Genomic DNA, 12,276 nt, shown 5'->3' on the forward strand with positions numbered 1-12,276 from the left:
GATGCAGAGAAAGGAAATTGAAAAAGAAGAAAAAGAGAGAAAGAAACCTGAAAGAAGAAAAGAGGAGATGAAAGAAAGAAAAAAGAAGAATAGGAGATGCAGAGAAAGGAACTGAAAGAAGAAAAGGAGGAGATGCAGAGAGAGGAACTGAAAGAAGAAAATGAGATATGCAGAGAAAAGAACTGAAAGAAGAAAAGAAGGAGATGCAGAGAAAGGAACTGAAAGAAGAAAAGGAGGAGATGCAGAGAAAGGAACTGAAAGAAGAAAAGGAGGAGATGCAGAGAAAGGAAAAAAAGAAGAAAAGGAGGAGATGCAGAGAAAGAACTGAAAGAAGAAAAGGAGATGCAGAGAAAGAGAAAGGAAAGAAAGAAGAAAAGGAGGAGATGCAAAGAAAAGGAAAAAAGAAGAAAAGAAATGAAGAAAGGAAATGAAAAAAGAAAAGGAGGAGGTGCAGTGAAAGGAACTAAAACAAGAAAAGCAGGAGATGCAGAGAAAGGAGCTGAAATAAGAAAAGGAGAAGATGCAGAGAGTGGAACATAAATAAGAAAAGGAGGGCATGCATAGAAAGGAACTGAAAGAAGAAAAGGAAAAAATTGAGAGAGAGGAACTAAAAGAAGAAAAGCAAGAGATTAAGAGAAAGGAACTGAAAGACGAAAAGGAGGAGATGCAGGAGGAGGAACTGAAAGAAGAAAAGGAGATGCAGAGAAAGGAACTGAAAGAAGAAAAGGAGGAGATGCAGAGAAAAGGAACTGAAAGAAGAAAAGGAGAAGATGAAGAAAAGGAAGAAAAGAAGAAAAAGAGGAGATGCAGAGAAAGGAACTGAAAGAAGAAAAGGAGGAGATGCAGAGAAAGGAACTGAAAGAAGAAAAGGAGGAGATGCAGAAAAAGGAACTAAAATAAGAAAAGGAGGAGATGCAGAGAAAGGAACTGAAAGAAGAAAAGGAAGATGCAGAGAAAGAACTGAAAAGATGAAAAGATGCAGAGAAAGGAACTGAAAGACGAAAAGGAGGAGATGCAGAGAGAGGAACTGAAAGAAGAAAATAGGAGATGCAGAGAAAGGAACTGAAAGAAGAAAAGGAGATGATAGAAAAGAACGAAAGAAGAAAAAGAGGAGATGCAGAGAAAGGAACTGAAAGAAGAAAAGGAGGAGATGCAGAGAAAGGAACTGAAAGAAGAAAAGGAGGAGATGCAGAGAAAGGAAACTGAAAGAAGAAAAGGAGGAAATGAAGAGAAAGGAAACTGAAAGAAGAAAAGGAGGAGATGCAGAGAAAAGAACTGAAAGAAGAAAAGGAGGAGATGCAGAGAAAGAACTGAAAGAAGAAAAGGAGGAGATGCAGAGAAAGGAACTGAAAGAAGAAAAGAGGAGATGCAGAGAAGAAACTGAAAGAAAAAAAGGAAGATATGCAGGAAAGGAACTGAAAGAAGAAAAGGAGGAAATGCAAAGAAAGGAATTGGAAATTTTAAAAGAAGAAAAGCAGAGAAAGATGAAGAGGAAAAGAAAGGAGAAAGAAGAAAAGGAGGGAGATGCAGAGAAAGAACTGAAAGAAGAAAAGAGAATTTGCAGAGAAAGGAACTGAAAGAAGAAAAACAAGAGATGCAGAGAGAAAAAAACTGAAAGAAGAAAAGGAGGAGATGCAGAGAAAGAACTGAAAGAAGAAAAGGAGGAAATGCAGAGAAAGGAAAGAAGAAAAGGAGATGCAGAGAAAAAGGAACTGAAAGAAGAAAAAGGAGGAGATGCAGAGAAAAGGAACTGAAAGAAGAAAAAGGAGGAGATGCAGAAAGGAACTGAAAGAAGAAAAGGAGGAATGCAAGAGAAAGGAACTGAAAGAAGAAAAAGAGGAGATGAAGAGAAAAAGAAAAAAGGAAAGGAAGAAAAAGAAGAAAAGGAGGAAGATGCAGAGAAGGAAACTGAAAGAAGAAAAAGGAGGAGATGGAGAGAAAGGAAGTGAAAGAAGAAAAGGAGGAGATGCAGAGAGAGGAACTAAAAGAAGAAAAAAAGGAGATGCATAGAAACAAACTGAAAGAAGAAAAGAAGAGATGCAGAGAAAGGAACTGAAAGAAGAAAAAAGAGATGCAGAGAAAGGAAAGAAAAAAAAAAGGAGATGCAGAGAAAAGAACTGAAAGAAGAAAAGGAGAGATGAGAGAGAAAGGAACTGAAAAAGAAAAAGAGGAGATAGAGAGAAATGAAAATGAAAGAAGAAAAGGAAGAGATGCAGAGAAAGAACTGAAAGAAAAAAGGAGGAGATGCAGAGAAAATGGAACTGAAAGAAGAAAAGGAGGAGATGCAGAAAAGGAACTGAAAGAAAAAAGGAAAGATGCAGAGAAAGGAACTGAAAGAAGAAAAGAGGAGATGCAAAGAAAGGAAACTGAAAGAAGAAAAACTAAGAGATGCAGAGAAAGAAATGAAAGAAGAAAATGAGGAGATGCAGAGAAAGGAAACTAAAAGAAGAAAAAAAGAAGATGCAGAAAAGGAACTAAAAGAAGAAAAAAAAGGAGGAGATGAAGAGAAAGGAACTGAAAAGAAGAAAAAGAGGTGATGCAAAGAGAGGAACTAAAAGAAGTAATGGAGCAGATGCAGAGAAAGGAACTGAAAAAAGAAAAGGGGGAGATGCAGAGAGAGTAACTGAAAGAAGAAAAGAATGAGATGCACGGAAAGGAACTGAAAGAAGAAAATGAGGGTACGCATAGGTAGGAACTGAAAGAAGAAAAAGAGGTGATGCAAAGAGAGGAACTGAAAGAAGTAATGGAGCACATGCAGAGAAAGGAACTGAAAGAAGAAAAGGAAGATGAAGGGATAGGAGCTGAAATAAAAAAAATGAGAAGATGCAGAGAAGGGAACTGAAAGAAGTAAGGGAGGAGATGCAGAGAAGGGAACGAAAAAGAAAAAAAGGAGGAGATATAGAGAACGGAACTGAAAAAAGAAAAGGAGGACATGCAATGAAAGGAACTGAAAGAAGAAAAGGAGGAAATGCAATGAAAGGAACTGAAAGAAGAAAATGAGGAGATGAAAAGAATAGAACTGAAAGAAGAAAAGGAGAGATGCAGAGAAAGGAAACTGAAAGAAGAAAAGGAGGAGATGCAGAAAGAAAGAAACTGAAAGAAGAAAAAGAGATGCAGAAGAAAGGAATAGCTAGAAAAGAAGAAAAAGAGGAGATGCAGAGAAAGGAACTGAAAGAAGAAAAAGGAGGAGATGCAGGGAAAGGAACTGAAAGAAGAAAAGGAGGAGATGCAGAGAGAAGGAACTGAAAGAAGAAAAAGGAGGAGAATGAAGAGAAGGAACTGAAAAAGAAAAAGGAGGAGATGCAGAGAAAGGAACTGAAAAAAAAAAGGAAGAGATGCAGAGAAAGGAACTGAAAGAAGAAAAGGAGGAGATGCAGAGAAAGAAACTAAAAGAAGAAAAGGAGGAGATGCAGAGAAAGGAACTGAAAGAAGAAAAGGAGATGCAGAGAAAGGAACTGAAAGAAGAAAAGAAGGAGATGCAGAGAAAGGAAGTGAAAGAAGAAAAAGAGGAGATGCAGAGAAAGGAACTGAAAGAAGAAAAGGAGGAGATGAAGAGAAAGGAACTGAAAGAAGAAAAGAGGATAGAGAGAAAGGAAATGAAAGAAGAAAAGGAGAAGATGCAGAGAAAGGAACTGAAAGAAGAAAAGGAGGAGATGCATAGAAAGGAACTGAAAGAAGAAGGGAGGAAATGCATAGAAAGGAACTGAAAGAAGAAAGGAGGAGATGCATAGAAAAGAACTGAAAGAAGAAAAAGAGTAGATGCAAAGAGAGGAACTGAAAGAAGAAAAGGGGGAGATGCAGAGACAAACTGAAAGAAGAAAATGCGGGGATGCAGAGTAAAGTACTGAAAAAAGAAAAGGTGGAGATGCAGAGAAAGGAACTGAAAAAAGAAAGGATCAGATGCATAGAAAGGGACTGAAAGAAGAAAAAGAGTAGACGCAAAGAGAGGAACTGAAAGAAGAAAAGGAGGAGATGTAGAGAGAGGAACTGAAAGAAGAAACGGAGGAGATGCAGTGAAAGGAACTAAAAGAAGAAAAGGAGGAAGATGCATAGAAAGGAAATGAAAGAAAAAAAGGAGATGAGGTGAAATGAACTGGAAGAAGAAAAGGAGGAAATGCAGAGAGAAGAACTGAAGAAAGAAAAAGAGGAGATGCAGAGAAATGAACTGAAAGAAGAAAAAAAGGAGATGCATATGAAGGAACTGAAAGAAGAAAACGAGGAGATAAAGAGAATAGAACTGAAAAATGTAAATTAGGAGATGCAGAGAAGGGAACTGAAAAAAGTGAAGGAGTAGATGCAGAGAAAGGAGCTGAAAGAAAAGGAGGAAATACAGAGGAAAGATCTGAAACAATAAAACGAAGAGATGCAGATAAAGGAACTGAAGGAAGAAAGGGAGGGGATGCAGAGAAAGGAACTGAAAGAAGAAAGAGAGAAGATATAGAGAAAGAAACTGTAAGAAGAAAAGGAGGAGATGAAGAGAAAGGAACTGAAAGAAGAAAATTAGGAGATGCAGAGAAAGGAACTGAAAGAACAAAAGAAAGGAGTTGTATAGAAAAGAACTGAAAAAAAGGTGAAAATGCAGAGAAAGGAACTGAAAGAAGAAAATTAGGAGATGCAGAGAAAGGAACTGAAAGAATAAAAGGAAAAAGATGAAGAGTAAAGAACTGAAAAAAGAAAAGGAGAAAATTCAGAGAAAGGAGCTGAAAGAAGAAAAGGAGGAAATGCAGAGAAGGAAACTGAAAGAAGAAAAGGAGGAGATGAGAAAAGAAACTGAAAAAGAAAAAAAGAGGAGATGCAAAGAAAGAACTGGAAAGAAGAAAAGTAGGAGATGCAGAGAAAGGAACTGAAAGAAGAAAGGATCAGATGCATAGAAAAGAACTGAAAGAAGAAAAAGAGTAGATGCAATTAGAGGAACTGAAAGAAGAAAAGGAGGAGATCCAGAGAGAGGAACTAAAAAAAGAAAATGAGATGCAGAGTAACGAACTGGAAGAAGAAAAGGAGGAGATGCAGTGAAACGATCTAAAACAAGAAAAGGATGAGATGCAGAGAAAGGAGCTGAAATAAGAAAAGGACAAAATACAGAGAGGGGAACATAAATAAGGAAAAGAGGAGATGCAAGGAAAGGAACTGAAAGAAGAAAAGGAAAAGATTCAGAGAGAGGAACTGAAAGAAGAAAAGAACGAGATGAAGAGAAAGGAACTAAAAGATGAAAAGGAGGAGATGCAGAGAAATGAACTGAACGAATAAGAGGAGAAGATGCAGTGAAAGGAACTAAAACAAGAAAAGGATAAAATGCAGAGAAAGGAACTGAAATAAGAACACGAGAAGATGCAGAGACAGGACAATAAATAAGAAAAGGAGGAGATGCATAGAAAGGAACTGAAAGAAGAAAAGGAGACGATGCATACAAAAAAACTGAAAGAAGAAAAGGAGGAGATGCAGAGAAAGGAACTGAAAGAATAATTGGAGAAGATGCAGAAATATTGAACTGAAAAAGGAAAAGGAGGAGATGCAGAGAAAAGAACTGAAAGAAGAAAAGGAGGAGATGCTGAGAAAAGAACTGAAAGAAGAAAAGGAGGAGATGCAGAGAAAGGAACTAAAAGAAGAAAAGGAGGAGATGCAGAGAAAGGAACTGAAAGAAGAAAAGGAGGAGATGCAGAGAAAGGAACTGAAAGAAGAAAAGGAGGAGATGCAGAGAAAGGAACTGAAAGAAGAAGAGGAGAAGATGCAGAGAAAGGAACTGAAAGAAGAAAAGGAGGAGATGCAGAGAAAGGAGCTGAAAGAAGAAAAGTAGGAAATCCAGAGAAAGGAACTGAAAGAAGAAAAGAAGGAGATGCAGAGAAATGAAGTGAAAGAAGAAAAGGAGATGCAGGGCAAAGGAACTGAAACAAGAAAAGGAGTTGCAGCCAAGGGAACTAAAATAAGTAAAATAGTATATGCAAAGAAAGGAGTTGAAAAAATTAGAAAATGCAGAGAAAGGAGCAGAAAAAATTAAACGAGGAGATGAAGAGAAAGGAGCTCAAAGGAGAAAAGGAGGAGATGCAGAGAAAGAACCTGAAATAAGAAAACGAGGAGATGCAGAGAAAGTAACTGAATGAAGAAAAGGAGGAGATGCAGATAAGGGAACTGAAAGAAGAAAGGGAGTAGATGCAGAGAAAAGAACTGAAAGAAGAAAAGCAAAAGATACAGAGAAAGGAACTAAAAGAAGAAAAGAAGGAGATGCAGAAAAAGGAGCTGAAATTTTAAAATGAGGAGATGCAGAGAAAGGAACTAAAAGAAGAAAACGAGAAGATGCAGAGAAAGAGAACTGAAAGAAGAAAAGGAGGAGATGCAGAGAAAAGAACTGAAAGAAGAAAAGGAGGAGATGCAGAGAGAGGAACTGAAAGAAGAAAAGGAAGAGATGCAGAGAAAGGAACTAAAAGAAGAAAAGGAGGAGATGCAGAGAAAGGAACTGAAAGAATGAAAGGAGGAGATGCAGAGAAAGGAACTGAAAGAAGAAAAGGAGGAGATGCAGAGAAAGGAACTGAGAGAAGAAAAGAAGGAGATTCAGAGAAAGGAACTGAAAGAAGAAAAGGAGGAGATGCAGAGAAAGGAAATGAAAAAAAAGGAGTAGATGCAGAGAAAGGAAATGAAAGAAGAAAGGGAGGAGATGAAGAGGAACGAACTGAAAAAAGAAAAGTAGAAGTTGCAGAGAAAGGAAATGAAAGAAGAAAAGGAGAAGATGGAGATAAAAGAGCTGAAAAAAGAGAAAAGGAGGAGATGCATAGAAAGGAACTGAAAGAAGAAAAGGAGGAGATGCAGAGAAAGGAACTGAAAAGAAGAAAAGAGGAGATGCAGAGAAAGGAACTGAAAGAAGAAAAGGGGGAGATGCAGAGAAAGGAACTGAAAGAAGAAAAAGAGGAGATGCAGAGAAAGGAACTGAAAGAAGAAAAGGAGGAGATGCAGAGAAAGGAACTGAAAGAAGAAAGTATCAGATGCATAGAAAGGAACTAATAGAAGAAAAAGAGTAGACGCAAAGAGAGGAACTGAAAGAAGAAATGGAGGAGATGCAGAGAGAGGAAAAGAAAGAAGAAAAGGATGAGATGCAGTGAAAGGAACTGAAAGAAGAAAAAGAGGAGATGAATAGAAAGGAACTGAAAGAAAATAAGGAGATGAGGTGAAAGGATCTGGAAGAAGAAAAGGAGGAAATGCAGAGAGAAGAACTAAAAGAAGAAAAAGAGGAGATACACAGAAAAGAACAGAAAGAAGAAAAAGAGATGATGCAGAGAAAAGAACTGAAAGAAGAAAAGAAGGATAGGCATATTAAGAAACTGAAAGAAGGAAACGAGATAAAGAGAAGGAAACTAAAAGATGTAAATTAGGAGGTGCAGAGAAGGGAATTGAAAGAAGTGAAGCAGTAGAAGTGAAGGAGATGAAAGAAAAGTAGGGAATACAGAGAAAAGAGCTGAAAGAATAAAAAGAAGAAAGGGAGGAGATGCATAGAAAGGAACTAAAAGAAGAAAAAGAAAAGATACAGAGAGAGAGAAACTGAAAGAAGAAAGGGAGGAGATGAAGAGAAAGGAGCTGAAAGAAGAAAAGGAGGAGATGCAGAGAAAGGAACTGAAAGAAGAAAAGAAGGAGATGCAGAGAAATGAGCTGAAAGAAGAAAAGGAGGAGATGCAGAGAAAGGAACTGAAAGAAGTAAAGGAGGAGATGCAGAGAAAGGAACTGAAAGAAGAAAGGAGGAGATGCAGAGATAGGAACTGAAAGAAGAAAAGAGGTGATGCCAAGAGAGGAACTGAAAGAAGTAATAGAGGAGATGCAGAGAAAGGAACTGAAAGAAGAAAAGGAGGAGATGCAGAGAGAGGAACTGAAAGAAGAAAAGGAGGAGATGCAGGGAAAGGAACTAAAAGAAGAAAATAGGATATGCAGAGAAAGGAACTGAAAGAAGAAAAGCAGGACAATCATAGAAAAGAACTGAAAGAAGAAATGGAGGAGATGCAGAGAAAGGAACTGAAAGAATAATAGGAGAGGATGCAGAGAGAAGAACTGAAAGAAGAAAAGGAGTAGATGCAGAGAAAGTAACTGAAAAAAGAAATGGAGCGGATGCAGAGAAAGGAACTAAATGCAGAAAAGGAGGAGATGCAGAGAAAGAAACTGAAAGAATAAAAGGAGAAGATGCTGAAAAAAGAACTGAAAAACGAAAAGGAGGAGATGCATTGGAAGGAACTGAAATAAGGAACGGAGAAAATGCAGAGAAAGGAACTGAAAGAAGAAAAGAAGGAAATGCAGCGAAAGAAACAGAGAGAAGAAAAGGAGGATATGCAGTGAAAGGAACTGAAAGAAGAAAAGGAGGAAATGCAGAGAAGGGAACTGAAAGAAGAAAAGGAGGAGATGCAGAGAAAGAAACTGAAAGAAGAAAAGGAGGATATGCAGAGAAAGGAACTGAAAGATGAAAAAGAGGAGATGCAGAAAAATGAAGTGAAAGAAGAAAAGGAGATGCAGAGAACGGAACTGAAAGAAGAAACGGAGGAGATACAGAGAAAGAAACTGAAAGAAGAAAAGCAGGAGATGCAGAAAAAGGAACATAAAGAAGAAATAGAGGAGATGCAGAAAAGGGAACTAAAAGAAGAAAATTAGCAGATGCAGAGAAAGAGAACTGAAAGAGAGAAAGAGGGGGGAGAGAGAGAGAGAGAGAGAAAGAAACTGAAAACAAGAAATGGGGAGATGCATCGAATAGAACTGAAAAAAGAAAAGGAGGAGATGCAGAGAAAGAAGCTAAAAGAAGAAAAGGAGGAGATGAAGGGAAAGGAACTGAAAGAAGAAAAGGAGGAGATGCAGTGAAAGGAACTAAAAGAAGTAAATAAGGAGATGTAGAGAAAGGAACTGAAGGGAGAAAAGGTTGAGATGCAGAGAAAGGAACAAAAAGAAGAAAAGAGGGAGATACAGAAAGAGGAACTGAAAGAAGAAAAGAAAAAGATTCAGAGAGAGGAACTAAATGAAGAAAAGGAGGAGATGCAGACAAATGAACTGAAAAAAGAAAGGGAGGAGATGCATAGAAAGGAACTGAAAGAGGAAAAGGAGAAGATGCGGAGAAAGGAACTGGAAGAAGAAAAGGAGTTGAAGCAGAGAGAGGAACTAAAAGCAGAAAAGGAGGATATGCAGAGAGAGGAACTAAAAGAAGAAAAGGAGGATATACAGAGAGGGGAACTGAAAGAACAAAAGGAGGAAATACAGAGAACGGAACTGAAAGAAGAAAAGGAGATGCAGAGAAAATAACTAAAAAAAGAAAAGGAGGAGATACAGAGAAACGAACTAAAAGAAAAGAAGGAGGAGATGCAGAGTAAGGAACTGAAATAAGAAAAAGATGAGATGCAGAGAAAGGAACTGACAGAAGAAAAGTAGGAGATGCAGAGAAAGAAGCTGAAAGAAAAAAAGGAGGAGATGTAGGAAAAGGAACTGAAAGAAGAAAAGGAGGAGATGCAGTGAAAGAAACTAAAAGAAGAAAATGAGGAGATGCAGAGAAAGAAACTGAAAGAAGAAAAGTAGGAGTGCAAAAAGAGGAACTGAAAGAATAAAAGGAAAAGATTCAGAGAGAATAACTGAATTATGAAAAGGTGGAGATGCAGAGAAAGGAACTGAAAGAAGAAAGGGAGAAGATGCATAGAAAGGAACTGAAAAAAGAAAACATGCAGACAAAGGAACTGAAAGAAGAAAAGGAGGATATGCAGAGAGAGGAACTGAAAGAACAAAATTAGGAGATTTAGAGAAGGGCACTGAAAGAAGAATAGGAGATGCAGAGAAAAGAACAGTAAAAAAGAAAAGGAGGAGATACAGAGAAGAGAGCAGAAAGAAGAAAATGAGGGGATGCAGTGAAAGGAACTGAAAGAAGAAAAGGGGGAGATAAAGAAAAAGGAGCTGAAAGAAGAAAATGAGGAGATGCAGTGAAAGTAACCGAAAGAAGAAAAGGACGAGAGGCAGGGAAAGGAACTTAAAGAAGCAAAGTATTACATGCAGAGAAAGGAACTGAAAAAGAAAAGGTGGAGATGCAGAGAAACGAACTGAAAGAAGAAACGAAAAAGATTCAGAGAGAGGAACTGAAAGAAGAAACGGTGGAGATGCATAAAGGGAACTGAAAGAAGAAATGGAGGAGATGCAGAGAAAGGAACTAAAAGAAGAAAAACAGATGCATAGAAAGGAACTGAAAGAAGACAAGGAGAAGATAAAGAGAAAGGAACTGAAAGAAGAAAAGGAGGAAATGCAGAGAAAGGAACTGAAAGAAGAAAAGGAGGAGATGCAGAGAAAGGAACTGAAAGAAAAAAAGAGGAGATGCAGAGAAAGGAACTGAAAGAAGAAAAGGAGGAAATGCTTAGAGAGGAACTAAAAGAAGAAAATGAGGAAATATAGAAAAGAGAACTGAAAGATGAAAAAGAAGAGATGCAGTGAAAGGAACTGAAAGAAGAAAAGCAGGAGATGCAGTGAAAGAAATTGAAAGGAGAAAAGGAGGAGATTCAGTGAAAGAAATTAGAAGAAAAAAAACGAGGACATGCAGAGAAAGGATATGAAAGAAGAAAAGGAGGAGATTCACAGAAAGGAACTGAAACAACAAAAGAAGGAGATACATAGAAAAGAAATGAAAGAAGAAAAAGGGTAGGTGCAGAGAGAGGGGAACTAATAGAAGAAGAGGAGGAGATGCAGAAAAACGAACTTAAAGAAGCAAAGGATTAGATGCAGAGAAAGAAACTGAAAGAAGAAAATTAGGAGATGTAAAGAGAGGAACTGCAAGAAGAAAATGAGAAGATTCAGAGAGAAGAACTGAAAGAAAAAAGAAGATGCAGAGAAAGTAACTGAAAGAAGAAAATGAGAAGATATAGAGTAAGGAGCTGAAAGAAGAAAAGGAAGAGATGCAAAGAAAGGAACTGAAAGAAGAAAAGGAGGATATGCAGTGAAAAAAATAAAAGAAAACAAAGAGGAGATGCAGAGAAAGGAACTGAAAAACGAAAAGGAGGAGATGCATAGAATGGAACTGAAAGAAGAAAAGGAGGAGATGTAGAGAAAGGAACTGAATTAAGAAAAGGAGATGCATAGAAAGGAACTGAAAAAAGAAAAAGAGGATTTGCAGAGAGAGGAACTGAAAGAAAAAAAGGAGGAGATGCAGAAAAGGGAACTGAAAAAAAAAAGGAGAGGCAGAGAAAGGAACAGTAAAAACGAAAAGGAGGAGATGCAGAGAAAAGAATTAAAAAATTAAAAGGAGGAGATGGAGAGAAAGGAACTGGAAGAAAAATGTGAGGAGATGCAGAGAAAGGAACAGAAAGAAGAAAAAGGGTACATACAGAGAAAGGAACTGAAAGAAGAAAAGGAGGAGATGAAGAGAAAGGAACTGAAAGAAGAAAAGGAGGAGATGCAGAGAGAGGAACTGAAAGAAGAAAAGAGGAGATGCAGAAAAAGGAACTGAAAGAAGAAAAGGAGGAGATGAAGAGAAAGGAACTGAAATAAGAAAAGGAGGAGATGCAGAGAGAGGGATTGAAAGAATAAAGGCAGGTGATGCAAAGAGAAAAACTAAAAGGAGATAAGGAGCAGATGCAGAGTAAGGAACTAAATAAATAAAAGGAGGAGATGCAGAGAACGGGACTGAAAGAAGAAAAGGAGGACATGCAGAAAAAGAATTTGAAAGAAGAAAAGGACGAGATGCAGAGAAAGGCACTGAAAGAAGAAAAGGAGCACATGCAGAGAACTGAAAGAAGAAAATGAGGGGATGCAGAAAAAGGAACTGAAAGAAGGAAGAAAGGAGATACAGAGAAAGGAACTGAAAGAAGAAAAGGAGAAGATGCAGTAAATTTAACTGAAATAAGAAAAGGAGGAGATACAGAGAAAGGAACTGAAAGAGAAAAAAGGAGAAGATGAAGTGAAAAGAACTGAAAGAAGAAAAGAAGGAGATACAGAGAAAGGAACTGAAATAAGAAAATAAGGAGATGCAGAGAATGGAGCTAAAAGACGAAAAGAAGGAGATGCAGAGAAAGGAAATGAAAGAAAAAAAGGAGGAGATGCAGAGAAAGGAACTGAAAGAAGAAAAGGGGAAGATGCAGAGAAAGGAACTGAAAGAAGAAAATGAGAAGATACAGCGGAAGGAGCTGAAAGAAGAAAATGAGGATATTAAGTGAAAGGAACTGAAAGAAGAAAAGTAGGAGATGCAAAGAAAGGAACTGAAATAAGAAAAGGAGGGGATGCATAGAAGGGAACTGAAAAATGTAAAGGAGGAGATGCAGAGAAAGTAACTGAAAAAAGAAAAGGAGGAGA

This window comes from Macrobrachium rosenbergii, chromosome 41, assembly GCF_040412425.1.
Source record: "Macrobrachium rosenbergii isolate ZJJX-2024 chromosome 41, ASM4041242v1, whole genome shotgun sequence".
NCBI classification, from domain to species: Eukaryota; Metazoa; Arthropoda; class Malacostraca; order Decapoda; family Palaemonidae; genus Macrobrachium; species Macrobrachium rosenbergii.